Here is a 16,858-nt window from a genome sequence, read left to right as displayed (position 1 = left end):
TCCCTAAGGTCTCAGAATCCTCTGCATTTAGCAGGTAGAAGAGTAAAGGATGGAGGACTGACCCCTGCCTCTGAAAATCCCAGCTGGAAGAGTAAATACATACGAATCCCATCTCAGATGGGCTTGCTATCTGGAATACATGGCAAACTTGTATGACTCAGCCATAGGAAAACAAAATCCACAAACGGCCAATGAGCACCTAAACAGATGTTCAGCTTTGTTAGGCACTGGAGAAGTATGGGTTAAATCCGCGTGACTCAGCACCCGTATTAACAAACAGAACTAAAACTCACCCACAATGAGATACCCTTGTGCATGCTGTAGTACTCATGAATCAGTGAAAAATAGAGTCAGTGAGAGCAAAGAAAGCAGAGCCCTCCTCACTGCTAGTGGATGTGTAAGATGTGTAGCCTGGTGGAAGAGTGTGTCATGGCTCCTCATAAAGCCAGAGAGACTGTTACTACATGGGTGGCCGTTCCACCCTTACAGTGTGCTCAAAAGAACCGAAGAGCAGGACTTGCACATGCACGCACGCGCACACATGCTCATTACAGTGTTGTTCCAACAACCAAAAAATGGAAATAGTTTGTGTCTCCAGATGAAAGATAAATGAGGTCCATGTATACAACCCACTTTATTGGGTTATAAACAGAAATAAGATCTTGGGCTGGGGATTTATCTCAGTGACACAAGTACCTGCCTGGCAAGGTTGTGAGTTTAATCCCTAGTACCAAAAAAAGAAATAAGGTCCTGAGACATGGGACCTGTGGCCCTTCCAGCTCTAAGATTCTCTGATCCTTTCTCACATTTGCCTAAGGTGGTGAATGTTCCTGTCTCCTCCAAGTTGAAATTCAGGGAGAAGTCAGTGTAATGAGAGAAAGCTATTAAGATGTAGACGATCTTCCTGTACTGCTTTCACAACGTGCCGCAACACACTTCCGTCTTTATTCCCTTCTGTCTGGATTGCTGACACTTGAAACTAAAGATGAAAATGTGGAATCAAGCAGGTCGTACCGATGCAAAGGGAGCTGCTAACATCTGGCGCTTTCTGTTCCTTTAAATGAAGGCATCAATGCTGCAGAATATCTCCAGTGCTGTCTCTTTATATCCTTAGTTGTAGAGGCAGAAAATCTAATGTCAGGCAGCAATTACTGTAGCACATTGCTGCCATATTCAGCAAACATAGGGCGTTTGAAGTGAGGGCCATTATTAACAGCATTAGAATGACACTAAAACTTTATAGAGGCATTTAATAACTCACTCACAGACCATGAAACAAAGCTAACAGTCAACCTTCACGGGTGAAGTGCTCCATTTGTCTTGTGGTCCACTGTTTGACTTTTAGGTAAATGTCAAGAGATGACTGAGATTTCAGATGTCTATGTGCATTTTATTGTTAAAGCCAGTGGAATTTCCATCGCTTTAAAAATGAATCCCTGAAGAGTGGTAATCTGACATTAACTTTTAAAATAAAACCTACGGTATCACTTCTTTCGCTCACAAGTACGGGTCAGTGACTGGAAAACAGGCATAAGGACAAATCTTCCTCCTGCTGAGTGATACTCAGACTTCTTGTCTTGCTAAGTTGCCCACTGGGCTTGAATTTGTGGTCTTTCCTCAGTGTCCTAGAGTCAGTCAGGGATTGCAGGAGTGCACCCCATACCAGCTGCACACCACCCTTGGACGAGCGTGGTCTCTCTCTATAGCTGAGTCACTCTGTAAAAGCTGAGTCGGTCGCAAGCCATTATGCCCTTGTGGAAGCTGTTTTCAGATGCTATGTTTGCCTTCCCCTCCTGCTGAACTCTCTCTCACTTTGTGTGCACCACACCCAGATTTCTGTCCTTGCTGAAAGTCATTTGTGTTGCAGCTTTTTCCTGTCTTCAGGTATTTTACAGGAGTGGGTGGAAACCATACCTGAATCATAGACCGTTCTGAGTTGGATTATTCTTAAGGATAATTTATTCAAACCCTTCTTTTTATGAGCAACAAAAATGTACACTATTGAGGTTGGAAACTTGCTCAGGACCCCGGCTAGAAAGGGCACAGATGGCCTGAGACCCAGGTTCCCGCTGGAGCCCATCCTCCCTGTGTGTCCCCAGCCCAGCTCACCTGGTTCCCAGAGCAGTGAGGCTTCGCCAGGGAACCAGGCACTCAGTTCTGTTCTGCTGTTCCTTTGGGCCAGGCTCTGGCTTTCGAGTTGGTTGTTTGTGAGGTGGGTGGAGCGTCCCTCTCTTCAGGGCCAGTGCAGGTGGTGTCTGGAGATCCCTCCTCTGTAGGTGCTGCTTGCTGTTTCCTCTCTCGATGGTTGGTAACAAGTGGTAAGTAGTCTGGCTGGTGTTTGGAAAGCTCACTTCTAGGCATGGAACAAAGCTGTGCTAACCCACCCTCTGGGGAACCCCAGGACCTGTCACTCTTCTTAACTGAACTTGCACCAACTGCAGTCTCCAGCAGTGCCTGACGTGCTTACTGGTGCTCTGACCTGCGACTGGCATGGGATGCCTCGTGCCTCGTCTCAGGCTGAAGTTCAACATTAACCTGCAAAGAGAGGATTTGTTATATTTCAAATACAGAAAAAAGAACCACTGAAGGCAGCCCACTGTGCGAGACTGGAGCAGTAGACAGGTGTGTGATTCAACCACGCAGTGTCTGGTACTCACTGCATGCAGAGGGACTCATTCTGTTGGTTCCATGAGACTGGTCATTGGATAAAGAGCGCTCCTCCCCATCTTCCAGGAGTGCTCGTAGCCTGTCACTCCTGCTCCATGAGGATGACAGTGATCCTGTCTCAGGGGACAAGGACAGGAAACCGCTGTTTGTGCCCAAACTGAGGAAACCAGGAGTAGAGTGGTCTCACAGTCCACAGCCCAGCCTCGTAACGGGCCAGGCTCAGGGAAGAGGTGGGAAGGCAGGAGCTGCTCACACCAGTCCTCTGCAGCTCCAAGCAGTGCGGTGATGAGGAAGATGGGAATTCAGTTTGTGCCCAGGCTTGGAGCTCAGTACCAGACCAGAATCTGAGGAAGGAGCCTCTGGATGCACCTCAGCATGGCATCCAAGGGACCACAGCCTCCCGTCCTTCCCCAGGGTAGACAGAAAATCCTTCTGCTGGGGAGTGGAGCAGAGACCTTGAAACTTGGTGACAGGCAGTGAACCTGTCTGGGTGGGATGGTGGCAGCAGCACTGTCCCTAGGCCAGTGCCATGGGCAGCACCCTCTGGGCCCAGGTGTAGACCCCCAGCCCTGTGTGTCATGTGTGTCGCATGTCATATGTTGTATTCTGGCCAGCCTCCCTGTGACTGGCGACAGGGGTCTCATGCCACAAGCCCACCTCAGGAACAGGTAGGTGTGGCAGGGTGAGCCTCGCTCGGCCCTGCCCCTGCTCCTGGGCTGTGGTGGTCTCGGTGGACGGTCTCGGTGGGTCCCAGGTATAATCCAGTGTATAGCCCCAGGCTCCCTGAGCTGTCCTCATCTCCCTGGGAGAAGGAGGAGGAGGAGGGAGGCACCAGTCTGTTCTTCTCCAGGAGCCCAGGCCAACCCCTGCCTGGAGCCCCCAAGACAGAGTCAGGCCTCACCTAAGAGACAAAGCTGGGTGCTAGAAACTGACCACAGAGTAACCAGTGTGTGTGGATGCTTGGACAGAGAACTTCACTTAGCAATTTTAAGGAATTCGGTGAATCACGAGAAAACACAGAAACAATTCAGAATTGTGTATCAGAGAAACTTAATAGAAAGATTAAATAGTTAAAAAATGTCAAGCAAATCCTTGAGTAGAAACATACACAAAGTGAAATAAAAAGCAATAAAAGGCATAAATAGCAGACTATACTGAACATAAGAATTAGTGAGCTTGAAAATACTAAGCGGCTAAAAGAGAAATACTGAAGAGGAATGAAGAAAGTTTGGGGAACCTTAGCATTAAAATATTTAAGTTAGCGGCATTCAGGAGGGACTTCAGAGTGCCAATGGAGTAGGAAGATTATTCAAAAAGATAGTAGGAGGAAACTGCTATGCAAACAGACAAGAAAATTCCCTGTTACAGAAAGATTGGAGGGCGCCAGTCAGATTGACCTCAGCCACACCAACCCAAAGATGTAATCACTCTCTCAAAGGTTAAAAGCAAACAGCAGATTCGCAAGGCAACAAGAGAAAAGAAACAAGTTGCACGTAAGTCTGTCCCAAGTTGCCTGACAGCAAAAGCCAGGAAAGTTAGGGCTGTGAGAAAAACTAAACCAGACCAACCCAACCCAGCCCTGCCAACCAAGAATGCTGGCAAGGTCATGCCTTAAAAATGAAAGCAAGAGCGTGGCCTGTACCAGCAGCCGCAAGCAGAGGGAGCTTCTCAGCACAGTACTGCCTCACATTAGCTTCTTCCCCTGAAAAAGAAGCTAGTGAGTAGAAAGAAAATACTGGAAGGTCTGAACCGAAGGGCAGCAGTGACCCGGAAGGCACTGTTCTCAAATTACCATTTACCTCTTTACAGTGAAGATTCAACAAAGCAGGTAAAATACTGATAGCTGTATAGATGTTAAGAGATATGCAATATAAAACTGTAAAATAGAATATAAAAATCAACATGTGGGAGGAAACAAGTACTAATGTAGAGATTCTTTTTTTAAAAATCGGTATTCAGCTGGGTATGGTGGCACATGCCTGTAATTCCAGCGCTTGGGAGGCTGAGGCAGGAAGATTAGTCTGGGCTACAAAGTGAGTTCTAAGCAAGCCTGAACTGCATAGTGAAACCCTGTCTCAAAAAAAAAAAAAAAAAAAAAAAGTGAAAATCCAAAAGCAAAAGTATTCATTTGCTCTTTCCTTTTTTGGGCCTTAGGGTCAATGTTAAGTTGTCATCATTTCAAAATATCTTGTTATAATAGAAGGTTAGTTTTTGTAAGCCTTGTGGAAACCACAAAACAGAAGTCAGAGATAAACACTGCAAAAACAAACCAAGAGGGGAAAGACACTCTTAGGGAAAATCGCCTACAAAATAAAGCTGAGAAAGAGAGAAGTAAAGAGCTGTGAGCAAATTTAGCAAATGGGTGACAAAATATTAGTAGTAGCATCTCAGTGATAATTTCCAGAAACAAGGCTCAATTATATACTGCTTACAAGAAACTTGTTTACCTCTGCCAACATGCATACATCAGAGGTGAAGGGTTGCAAAGAAACTTTACAATACAAATAGAATCCAAAATAAAGCAGGACTCTCCTGCTTTGTCAGGTGAAATGAAGTGTCCTTATATAGTAACAAGGACACTTGGCAAGGGAAAGTAACAATTGCAAGCAAGTATACACCTGTGTTAGGGCACTTAAGTCTATCTGTGTGACTCTGTGCACCTCTCCAGGTGACATGGCTCAACCCCTCCTCCTCTGTAAGGTGAGGACCCTGTCGTCCGGTGTAGTCACATGGAGAGTTAATAACAGCATGTGCGGGTGTTACAAATGTGCTCATTTCCTTGACTCCAGGGACTGTGTAATGTGTGTGTGCATGCGTGGTGCATGTACATGCGCAGTGTACCTATCCTGGAAAACACTCTAGTGCGTGTTAAAATTATAGCCTCTGATTAGGTTGGAAATTACCTAGGAAGTGTCATCTCTAAATACATGCTTGCAGCTTATACTTGTGCACTCAAGTATAACCATATCCCTGTGTGTCTGTTTTCAGATACAAAGCAAAGTTAAGCTGAGCATTTTTAATAGTGAGATCAGGATGATACATTTTTCCCTCTAAAAGCTATTATATATAATAAAACCTGTGATTAGTTACATTCAGGTTGCTATTGATGATAGGTTAGGATCTGATAATGATTTTTCTCCCTTGCACCTTGTCAGATTTAATCAGTGGGTAATCAGACATTGATGGGAAATGAAATTCAAAATTATGCTCTACACTTCTGCATTGACGTACATCAGTCTGAGGGCCCGAGGCCACTCATGGTTCAGAGTAACATGAGCAGCTTTTATTCCTGTGGGCTTGACCACACACCTAGTCAATTTGCAGACTCTTTGCTGGGAAATGACAAACTACAACCGTGTCTGGGGCCGTCTCCCAGCAGTGCGTGGGAGTTGGGTGGGGGGAAGGCAGAGGACTCCTGTCCAGGTGTCTGCCTTCCTCACCCCTCAGCGGGGTGAGCCTCCTCCGAGGGAGCGCATTCAGGGAAGAGCTGGACGCGTGAGGGCCACGCCAGTATTGCTACAGACCTCAGACCAAAGCTCCCTGCAAGGTGGCCCACCAGTGAGGTTCCCGGCTGCCGTGATCTGAGGCTGTGCGTCCTTCTCTTGCTAATTCTTTACAGGATGTAGAGTGGCTGTGTCTTCTCTGATCACAAAAGCAATGCATGTTCATTAAGGAAATTTAAATAATGCAGGAGGTTATGAAGTTAAAATGAACTTAAGGCGCACCCCACTCCAGATGACCACGTTAGCCCGGTGTGTGTGTGTGTGTGTGTGTGTGTGTGTGTGTGTGTGTGTGTGCGCGCGCGCGCATGCTTCTCAGCTGGCCACATTGGGTGGTGAGGGAAAAGTCCAGGCATGCATCGGGCATCCGGGTCAGTGGGGAGCTCACACAGTGGGGAGCTGAAGCCCCAGAGGAGGGTTAGAGGAGATTGCAGGGTCAGCACAGCCTGAGATTGGCTGTCCTCACGTGCTGGCAGGTCAGGCTGCATTGTTCTCAGATGTGATTTGCCTTCTAGTTTGGTTTTCTGCGTTCTTCTGTGTCAGTTTAGGCGGCTTTACTGTGCCTTCTGCAACGGTTTCCAGGCACGGCCCACTGCACCCAGGCAGCTTCTCATTGTCCCAGGAGCACTTTCCCTCGTCAGTGGTCATTCGAACTGCTGTCTCTCATCTCATACATAGGAGGGCTGTTTTTCTTTTACTGAGTGGTTCCTAAGAGTCCTTTGTATATTAGGGATAGGAACACATTGTACAAAGCTCATTAAAAATGTGGGTTTACTTTATTGATTCTTTTGAAATGTAACTAAATATTTCATTGTCACATTTATCCATGTTCTCTTTATACTTTTTGATAACTACTGGAGGGTTTGGTTTTATATTTAAGACTTTCCTCAGCTGGCATTGTTGTTGTTTGCCTTTTTGAGACAGGGTCTCGCTATGTAGTTCAGGCTGGCCTTGAGCTCGCTTTGTAGTCAAGGCTGATATCAAACTCTCAGTGATCCTCCTGCCTCAGCCTTCCAAGTGCTGGGATTACAGGCATGCGCCAACATGCCCAGCTCAGACTGGGTTATTTTTAAGAATCATGTGAATTTCAAGGATTATCACTAAGTTATTTTTAATGGTTAGGCAGTTATACTAGCACTATTATTACTCCTGGGATTTAAAATTCATGGTTTTCATGTCTTTTTAAAATATGAATTCTTATTCTTGTGTACCAGATTCCTGTTATCTATGTCTAATTGGTATAACTTTTTTTTTTTTTTTGTCTTTTTTCCTTTTTATCGGTACCGGGGATCGAACTCATGGCTGCCTGCTTGCAAGGCAGGCGCTTATGCCGCTGAGCTAAATCCCCAGCCCCTAATTGGTATAACTTTTAATTCCTGTATTCCAGTGTATCATTCTGGAATTGGAATATATTTTTATATTTAGTAGGGTAAGTACTCTTTTTTTTAAAAAAATACCTATTTTATGCATTTCTCTTTTTAAATGAATTTTAAAATCTATTCTTTTCCAAAACTTGTGATATAATTTTGATCACCAGTGTTAATTATACATAGTTTCGTGTTGTGTTTCTGTGTGTATAAATACTTTCCAGTGACGGTCTTGTGATTTCAATTTATTCAACTTTCATTTTACATCTTCTAATGATTTTTTTTTTACACAATTCTTTTCTTTTTCCAGAATTGGGGATTGAGCCTAGAGCTTTCACATGAACTACATTCCCAGCCCTTTTAATTTCTTGTTTTGAGTTGAGGTCCCACCAAGTTTCCCAGAAGGGACTCGTACCTGCCATCCTCTTGTCTCAGCCTTGCAGTGTGCGGGGATCACAGCCCTGGCAGGTAGATTTTCTGTCTGATCATATTTGTTCTGTATTTCATTGGTTAAAATGTAATTTGGGAAAATGGTGTGCTGGTTGGTAAGAGTAGTTTTTTCTCAGTTCTTCTGAGTTCAGAGTTACTTCATCCATAAACACTTATAATTTTCTCTGTTCCTTTTGGTGGTTTCAGGTCATTTCCTTCCTGCATTGCTCTGGTGAGATTCTCCAACTGAACTCAAATGAAACTTGGGAGAATGCACATCCTTTTCTTTCTCTTGATGTTGGTGGACGTGCTTGCTATATCTCCCTTGAGAGACTGGACAGACAGACAGACAGTGAGCAGAGCCTGTGTGAAAGGGGAATGTGGGACTGTGACCTCTGCGGTGGTTGGCCCCAGCGCCAGGCCACTCTGCTGCAGCAGTCTCCCTGTCGGTCCACTTTGCCTGGTGACTGCCAGCCTCTTGATTGTGGCCCAGCTTCTGCCTCATTAGCAACCACAGAAAGTGGCTCTTCCCTGACCAAAGCAACTGCCTGGCTTCTAGGCCGCCTGCCTCCCCAGCTGCCCCAGCTGACCACTTCCAGCCAGAGGCTCCTGGGCCTTCCTGGCTTCTCAGCCTCCCCGGTACCTATCAAACCCAAGTGATGGCACTGACTCCCCTGTCAGTTGAGCTCCCAGTGGTCTCTGGGGATGACCTCTGTTGATTTCCACACAGCCGCAAAGTGTCATTTTTATTGATGGGTTTTCTAAAGGATAATTGGCAATGAGTTTCTAGAATGAGACATCCCTTGACTGTGTGAGCTTGCTCACTCACTACACATGCGTATCCTAAACACCTGTGATGAGCCAGGGGCTGCGTGAGGCTTCAGGGACACAGACAAATGTGACCTTGCAGAGCAGGAAGGCAGAGCTTTGTGATGTGGCCAGTGTACTAGGTTGTGGATGAGGGGCAGAGTCCCTGGGTGTAAGGGGACATGAGGGGACATGAGGATGGGGAGCAGGCCAGCGGTCAGGTGGAGGGGACGCGCAGTGAGGCCCGCCCGCACCCTGTGATTTGTCACTTATGTGAACATTTACAGCTTTCCTCCTAGCCTGAATAGATTTTCAGTGTGGATTCACATTCTTCAGAAGTTTGGGTTGTAAAGGCTGCACATTTTCCTAGATACTATCTACTTTCTCCACCAATAACTGCAAATGAAACTCGCTCCCTGCTGAGTGCGGTCATTGACGTGACAGCCCCTGCATGGAGCAGCTGACGCTGCCTTAGGTGGGCCCTGGCTCCTTGGAGAGCAATGCCTGTTAATAACTGGTGCAGGAAGATGTTGCTGAAGCAGAAGGTCATCTGGATGATGGAGCGGCAGCTCGAGATGCAGAAATGAGCCCTGCAAAGTGGAACTTCAGGGATGCGTGCTTATCTGTAAGGCAGAGTGCCGACTTCCTGTTTGCTATTTTCCAGTGCTTTCTCCGCCCCGCCCCCCCCATGGGAGAGTCAGCTTTCTGTGTGAAGAGCTCCTTTTACTCTTCTTTGCTGCTAGTTAGGTTTAAAAAACGCCTGGGATTGTTCGCGTTCACACGCAGACACTGCGTTACGTTGTTCCCCCTTTTCCATTTCCAGTCACTTTAGTCACAGAAGGGCAGCCTGGCAGCACGGCACAGCATGGCATGGCACACACCACTTCCTTGTGGCCTTGAATGCTGTCATGTCCCTTCATGTCCCCTCACTTTCTGAGCCTCGGTGTTAAGCTCCAAAGTGGAGCCGTGGAGGGGTATGGCTTAGGGTCTGAGAACAGCGGCTGGATCATCATCATAATAATCATATGGGAGATACGTTGACAAAAATGGTCAATGTTTATATTTTTAAAATTTATTACAGTAAAAGACATGTTGCCATTAATTTCCATCAGACTCCTCGCCTGGCTTCAGACACACTCGTCCCATCATCCTCGCCACTTTCTACAGCAGCTCTGGTGTCCTGTTTGCTATGCGTCTTTGGTTGCACTGTCCTGGCTGCCTTGATGTCCTGATGGGTTTAGAGTGTCTCCCTTTTGTGGTGGTTTTGACCTTGGGAAGAGCTGGAAGTCACACAGTGCCAGATCAGGTGACCAACATGGATGAGGACACCGAATCCTGTTTTTGTTTGACAGATGAGTTGATGGCCTTGGTTGTGTCCCGTCGCAGTGCCTGCCAACCCTCTTGGGCAGCAGCATAGTAGTGCAGGGCTGGACACCACAGGTGGAGAATCCTCATGGCCCTGTGGCTCTGGCAGCTGTGGCCATGCCAGGGTCAGAGCTACCAGGGTCAGGTGACCTCTGTAGGCGCCCAGGCTTGCGTGCTGTGGATGATGTGATCTAATGAGAGTGAGTGTATCATTTTCTTCCCAGGCTGGCCAACCCAAACTGAACCAATTTACAAGCTTTTCCTCCAAGCCAGAGGCCTGAACAGAACAGGTCCTGGCCTGGCCCTTGTCCCCAGCCTTCCAGGTAGAGTGCAGAGGAGGAAAGAGTCCTGCACATCTCTGCTGACATTCCCGGCCCTTGGGAAGCTCGCCTTCTGGAGGAGACAGCTCTGTATCCTTAAACTTTCCCCCATTGCATGGTAGGAGTATCTTCCTCTTGGGTGAGACTTGTCTGTGGAGGAGAATAAAGTGTTGAGAGAAGAGAGCACTAGACACTCGGTGCATTAATGTGAGGCCCTGAGACTCAGCAGGTGCCGTGCTGCCCCAAGTTTGTCTACAATGGTTTTCTTCAATGACAAGTTAACCATATCTTGCTGTAACTTTAAAACTTTTTGTAACTTTCTGAGTCTTCTGTCATGCTGCAGTTTAAAACAAATTGTTCAGCTGTATAAAAACATTTTTACATCCTTTTACATGTCTGAGCTTTTCTCTAGAAACATTTTTAGAAAGTCTTGTTTAAGACAGAATCACCCCAGCTGAGGCCTGTGGGGTCAGGGTTGTTGCCATCCCTGTCTTCTGTCTGTGCCTGTCTTCCCACGGGAAGTTGTCAGGGACAGGGATGCACCTTCTGTGCCGGCATTTCCGCGGTGTTGAGGCTTCTCCCAGTGCCTCCCGTGCCTGTTTGGACGGGTTCTCAAGTGGCACTATCGTAAAAGTAAATGAAGCGCACTCTGAAGCAGTGGCCACATTTCAGTGCATAAATCACTGCTGTCGTCACTGTTTCCTTACCAAGCATTGCCATGCCCCTTCAGGGTCGCCTTTGCTGTGGTGTCACTAAGCCCTGGGAATTGTTGAGCCTCACCGTAGTCTTACAGAGCCACCATCGTGTGTGCAGTCTGTTGCCCACCCAGGGGTCCTCCTGTGCTGCGTGGCTGTGTTTGTGCAGCTTGCTGACCTTTCTTAGAGACCGTTTAAACTCCCATGTCCAGTCTCCCTCACTTTGGTTTACTGTGGCAGCCTCAGGATTTCTGGGTTCTTCCTGATCCTTGTGTGCTTGCTGTGTCATCTGTTGGTGTCTATGTTGCTCTTCCAGGGGCTACAGTGTTCCTGGCAGCACGAGTGAGCTGCGATTCCAAGTGGGGTGGTAGTGATAGCCTTGCACACTGACCCCAGGTAGTCACCTTCGGGTTTACTGCACAGCTGGGTGCTACTTGTGCTCTGTTTGAGTGGCCCAGTGAGCCAGGCCCTGCTGCCTGGTGGGACCTGGCTGAGCTCTGCAGTTGCCTCTCACTGCCTGGGCCTAGAGCACGTTCTTTTTGCTGGTTTTGAGTTCTCCATTTAAACAGGCTGCAGGAGGGGAGTCACTGGGAGGTAAGGAATGAGGCTGACCATTATGTCAGCAGAAAGGCACTCCCAAAGGTTGCCTGCCTGCCTGCCTGCCACAGAAGACCTGTGTTGGCTTCGAGGGTGGGTGCAGTGCTGTCAGCTGCTTGGCAGGCAGATCTAGCCCTTTCCCCTGGGGTGGGCTGCTGTGCTGTCTTCTCTCCTGTACAGGGAGTGGTGGAGGCTGCAGCTGCTCCTGGAGGCTGCACACGGGAGGCAGAGCCCCTAACCTGAGGAGACTCAGGCTCAGTGTTGCTGGGGGAGGGGGGAGGCAGGGAAGGTTTGAACTGGCTCTTCATGGAGGCTTCTGCTGGCTGGCATCACCATGGTGACAGTTTCCTGCTTTTGTTTCTGTTTGACCCCTGGTAGTCTGGCCGTGCCAGTGACCCACTGTTCCCCACAAGGTGACAACAGAAATGGTCTCCTGGGAAGTGTCCCACAGGGTTAGGGAAGCTGGACGTCTACCTGTGGTCCTTCTTGGTGAAGTAGCTGTCCCCAGTGAATCCTGTCTGGGTCACTCGGGGCCACCTTGTGGAGGAAGCAGGCACTGCAGATTGGTTTTTACTCAGCCTGTAAACCTGGTTGGTGGTACCTCAGGCTTGTTCTTGTTGGTCTGTCTTCCAAGCTGCTGGCTGCATTTTCTGTGGGGATGGTGATGCCCCCTGCCAACTCGCAGTCAGCCCTTCTTTGTTTTGACCCTGGTCAGTCTTTGACATCCATGACATCGTGTTCTGCCCTATTCTTCCTGTCCCTGCTCTGTCTTACGCTCCTGGCCTTCAGTCCCTGCCCGAGTCCTGCCTGTCCCTTGGCAATTTCCATTCTGTCTGAGCATCTGCCCCGCCTGCCCACAGCCTGAACCCAAGCCCCAGGACTGGCTTTCCTCTGCCTCTGAGCACAGCTACTTCATGTGCTCTTCCTGTTACCACCAGCTCACTTCAGTCCTCCTTCTCCTGCAGACCGGACACCCAAGTACAGACCGCACATACCTCTGCGCTGCCTCCGCAGGCCCTGCGCTAGTGTGTCACAGCTGCTCTTGTCAGCTCTAGGTTTTGACATCTGACTGTAGTTTTTTACAGGGAAATGCACCAGCCTTACCTGTGCAGTTCAGTTGGTTTTGAAAAATGCCTCCTGCCCTGCAGTCACCTCTCATCCGAGCTGAGTGTCTCCATCACCCTGGAAGGTCCATCCCACTCCAATCCTGGAAGCAGTTGCTGTTGGGAGATCTCTACCTGGTGCTGTAGACCGATGGGCCTCCAGCTTAGCCTGCATGCTTTTCCTCAGTTTACTTATGGGGCGCGTGCCTATTTTGCAGCAGCTGGTGGTCCGTTTCTTTTATCTGCCAAGTGGTGTTCGCTGCTCACCAAGATACAATCAGACCTGAGTTTTTAAACTGGTGATGGACACCTGAACTGCTGTATTTCAAATACAGCTTTAATGAGACTTTACATGGATATATTTTCATTTGCTTGGATTAATACCTAGAAGTGGAGACGATAGGATAAACTTACTTTTAAATTTGTATTGGAGGATCCAGGCCGGCGCGGAGTCTTTGGCAGGCCACGTGCACTCCGAGCTCCCCGCATCACCTGCACTCACACTGCTGTGCTGTTTCTGTTCATGTGTGCTCATTGCGGCCTCACTTTTCATTTCGCTGTTGACTGATAGTATTGAATTGCCTCATGAACTGATTGTGCAAATCTCTTATTTTTAAAAATGGAATTGTCATTTGATTATTGAATTATAGGAATTGTTTCATAGTCTGCATAAAAGTTGAGTACATATGTTGTAAATGTTTCCTCCTGGTATTTGTCTTGCCAGTTTATTTTTAAATAGTGCCTTTTGATTTATAAAGCTTTATACTTTTGATTATCAACTTTTAAGTAGGACTTTTTAGGTCCTAAGAAATCTTGTCTGCCTTCTAGTTACAGAGGTATTTTAAATTTTAGAACCTTTCTAGCTTTAACTTTCCTATGTAGATGTGTGATTTATCCAAAATTAGGCTTTGTGTATCATGGAATATGCAGCCAAAGATTTCCCTTTCTCCCCTCCTGTGAATGGGCCCCTGTTTAATCACCCCTTTTGCTGGAAAGAATTTATTTCTTCTAGAGTTACCTGTTGAAATTCACTTGATGCTAATACTGTGGGACCTTTTCTGGACTGTGACAGAAATATTCATAAACTCATGATTTCTCTTGAAGAGATGTCTGCTTCTTAGGGCTCCTCACCAGTCCACAGCCCAGCAGTGGAGCAGCCCTTGTTCTCAGATCATCACTAATTAAAAACAAACAAAGCAGGAGCACATGGCCCCAGTAGAAGTAGCTAATGCCCAGCTGGGGCTGGTCTCCCAGTAGGCGGGCTTGGCACTTTATCCTAACAGAAGCAAGGGACTGCAGGGCCAGAGATGGGAAATGTTGAGCATAAAAGTGATAATGCTGCAAATGAGTTGAGTCCTGTCAAATGTGTTACTTAAAAATCTGTTAAGTCCACAGTGATGCTACAGAGTGAACTCATTAGTAACTCGTGGCCCGTCCCACTTTGGTCTTCGCTGTGGTGGCTGCCATTCCCTCAAACACCACTCTGCAGGCTGGGAGGGAGCACAGATAAAACACTGGTCCTGCTTTTACTTCCCGAACTGTATTTTACAATAACCAAATAGCCAATAAGGGTGGGTTCTTGTGGAAGGAAAGCAGCTCAGAATGTACAGAAGAAGGTAGAATTTCAAGATCAGCCCATTTCCATTGTTAATGAGGTCATGGGACTCAACAGAGGTCAGCAGCAGTGAACGTAGCTGGGGCATCCTGCGACATATAGTTAGACTGAAAACCCTGGGTGCAGGAACTTTAGTGTCGCTGGGATGGAGGGTGTGTTTTTGTAGGTGGGATGCAGTGGGAAGTACAGTGAACCTACCCCACCCGAGTGCTGTTGCCAAAGGAGCTGGACCCACATCAAACCAAGGCTCTGGGTCTAATGAACACTGTCCAGGAAACCTGACGACATAGGAGCAGTGCTCTGAGGACATCTGCCAGGAAAATGTCCCTATCTTTCCCAGGATGAGTGGCAGGAGCAGTTGAGGGTGGGAAGGTGCTTAAAGGACTCTCAGCTCATAACCAGTAGCAGGTTTGGACCTGGTCACGTCCTGACTCAGGGAAGCTAAGCGGGGAAAGGATAGTTTAGAGGCAGGTGGAGGGTTTTGAACATAGTCTGTTTGTCAAGCATGTTAGAAAATGATTTTGTTAAGTGGTAATGGCAGTATGGCTAAGAAAAAGTGTCTGTTAGACTCTCTAGAAGAATCTCCAGGAGAAGTCGGATGTGTGGCGTTTGCTTTACAATGCATTTGAGAGAAGACAGAGAGAGAGCAAGGTGGATAGAATGTCCATAACTGTTGGAAGGGCAGAGGGGCTTCCTTTTTCCTAGCCATCTTGGAATTGAGACTGGAAACACATTCATTTGACCCTGAATGAGCATTGTAGCTCTGAGGCACATGGGAACCTGTCGGAAATAGATCAGGAGAGTTGTTTCCTGCACCTTGCTGCGTTATCACCATGGCGAGGAGCACCCATACCTGACCCTGCATCCCTCACACCATCCGAGCCCTGCCTCTGGGATTGGGATGGCATCTGGCACCTGCTGCCGCGTTTGCCGACCCGGCAGATGGGGATGACTCCTCATCCCAGCAGGGCTTTGGCCACATTCTTTGCTCTTCTTCCTTGAAGGCCAGGCGAGGGTCACAGGAAGCACTGCTGGCTGCTGGCGATTTATTCTGGGTCAGGCAGTGTGGGGATGGCTGCAGACTGGTGCTTCGGATGGGCCGAGTCCTGCTGGGTGCTCAGAACTGCTGCTGTGGTGCGTGCTGTGCCCTCTTCAGCCACCTGCATGTCAGGAACTGTGGAGGGACAGCCTGGTGTCTCACGGGGTTTTTGTGAAGCACTGTGCTTTCCCGCCCGGTTGCAGCCACGGAACCCAAGTGCCAGCTCCCAGTGTGCACACCAGTGACATGTTGCATCCAGAGGACTGTGGCTGGGGCGCCTTGCCTACTAGGGCGGTCACCTCCTGCACCATGTGTCCTCGAGGATGTGTGCGCGCTCAGGCCTTGCCATCTGGTGATGCAGCTTCGCAGATGATTCGTTCTGCTTTCTCTTCCTCCTGTCTTTCTCCTCAGCCTTGGACTCAGGTTTCCTAAGCACCTTGGCAGCTGTGCCAGTTATCCTGGCCTTTGCCAGGAAAGGAATCTTCCACTGACCCCTCTTTACCTTGCGTGTGTCTGCCTTCTGTGATAAAATCAGTCACTTCTGTAGTCAGAAGAGCATCCTCCACGGCTCCAGAAAGCTAGATTGCTTTGCCAGAAGTGGCTGTGCATGCTGTGGAAGGGAGACCAGTGTCCCAGAATGAACGTGCTGGTCCCTGCGCCACTACCGACTGGGCTGGGCCAGGATGCAGGTTCTGCGGCCCCTGGGTCCCTATGCTTGTCACACTCCTCTGCCAGGCTTCCCTCGTCTGCTTGTGTGAACTACTTGTCCTCAGAGATTTACTTGTATTTTTGTTTTTGTTTTTTTTTTGAACATTTGAGTTTGTGCTGCACTGGTGCCCGGATCCTGTTTGTCACTTAAGGGTAGAATGCATTTTATTCCATCATGTTTATAGCTGATTTGTTTTATACATTCAGAGGATCATGCTAAATAACAGTAAAAATTAAATGTAAACAGTAGTGCCCTCGAAATGTGAAGATGTGTTTGTGAGGCAGCCTACCCCAGACTAAAAGTTGATGGAGACCAGTTCTTGAAATCATAGTCTTACATTGCTGAAATGCGTGAGAAAGGTTGTTTCGTTGCATTATCCTCTAGAGACAACCTGCATACATGTAGACCCCCTGAGACACCAGTCGTGGCCCACCAGGGCCCCTGATGGTAAAGGGAGGAATATTGTTTTCCAGGAGGGGTCAGGGCACTCAGTCTCTATATCACAGGGGTCCCCTCAACGGCAGGGTGTCCTTGGACCCTGGGCACCTGCTCATTAGGGTGCTGTTTCTCAGAGTGTGATTTCGGGAGCCGCATGTGAAAAGTGTGGGACACGTCTTTCTCAGGCTCCTGAGCAGACCTGAGCGT

At 48.0% G+C, this 16,858-nt stretch overlaps 1 protein-coding gene across 6 annotated transcripts in view; it reads left to right on the top strand.

Moving 5' to 3' along the window:
• Ulk4 (unc-51 like kinase 4) overlaps positions 1–16,858 on the top strand; it is a 330,250-nt gene that overhangs the window by 211,974 nt on the left and 101,418 nt on the right. The gene's annotated exons all lie outside the window — the stretch shown is intronic.

The sequence above is a fragment of the Cavia porcellus genome, unplaced genomic scaffold (assembly GCF_034190915.1).
Source record: "Cavia porcellus strain 051 isolate PalLab524CR breed Dunkin Hartley unplaced genomic scaffold, mCavPor4.1 scaffold_14, whole genome shotgun sequence".
NCBI lineage: Eukaryota > Metazoa > Chordata > Mammalia > Rodentia > Caviidae > Cavia > Cavia porcellus.
Note: the sequence above shows the minus strand (reverse complement) of the source record. Positions and strands in the feature narration are given on the sequence as shown.